Raw genomic sequence first — 783 nt, 5'->3', positions numbered from 1 at the left:
TTGGTTCCTGCAGGATCTGCACACGACTCGGTGACCTGTGGAAGAAGAGGGGTTTGGAGGGGGGAGGGAGGGGTTTGGAGGGAGTGGAGGGGTTTGGAGGGAGTGGAAGGAAAGGGGGAGGGTAAGGGAGGTATCCAAAGGAGGGGGTAAACTCATCCTAGCTTCCAGAATTTCGAAGTGTTAAATATTTCTTCCAAATCTGCATCATAATATCATGCCATTTCATTTGATTAAATGTATATTATTATTATTATTATTATTATTATTATTATTGTTATTATTATTATAATTATTATTCTTATTATTATTATTATTATTATTATTATTACTTCCTAAGCTACAGCCCTAGTTGGAAAAGCAAGATGCTGTAAGCCCAAGGGCTGCTCCAACTGAAAAAAAATAGCCCAATGAGGAAAGGAAACAAGGAAATAAATAAATATCAGAAGTAATCAAAAATCAAAATATAACATTTTAAGACCATTAACAACATTAAAATATATCTTTTATATATAAACTATAAAAGCTTAAAACAAAACAAGAGGAGGAGAAATAAGATAGACTAGTATACCCGAACGTACCCTCAAGCAAGAGAAATATTTATATGTGTTAATAGTTAAATGACGAAAACAAGAGTAAAGGAATTCATGTAAGGCTCCATCACCAAATGCCTAAAAGGTCGCTCTGTGACCTGTGAATCGGGGTCAGAGTTATGGGGTGTGGCCTCCACAACGCAACCTCGTTTTAATGCCACAATCTTCCAGGTTCTGCAAAGGTTGGAACCTG

This window comes from Palaemon carinicauda, chromosome 23 (genome assembly GCF_036898095.1).
Source record: "Palaemon carinicauda isolate YSFRI2023 chromosome 23, ASM3689809v2, whole genome shotgun sequence".
Classification (NCBI taxonomy): domain Eukaryota; kingdom Metazoa; phylum Arthropoda; class Malacostraca; order Decapoda; family Palaemonidae; genus Palaemon; species Palaemon carinicauda.
This window is presented reverse-complemented; position numbering follows the sequence as displayed.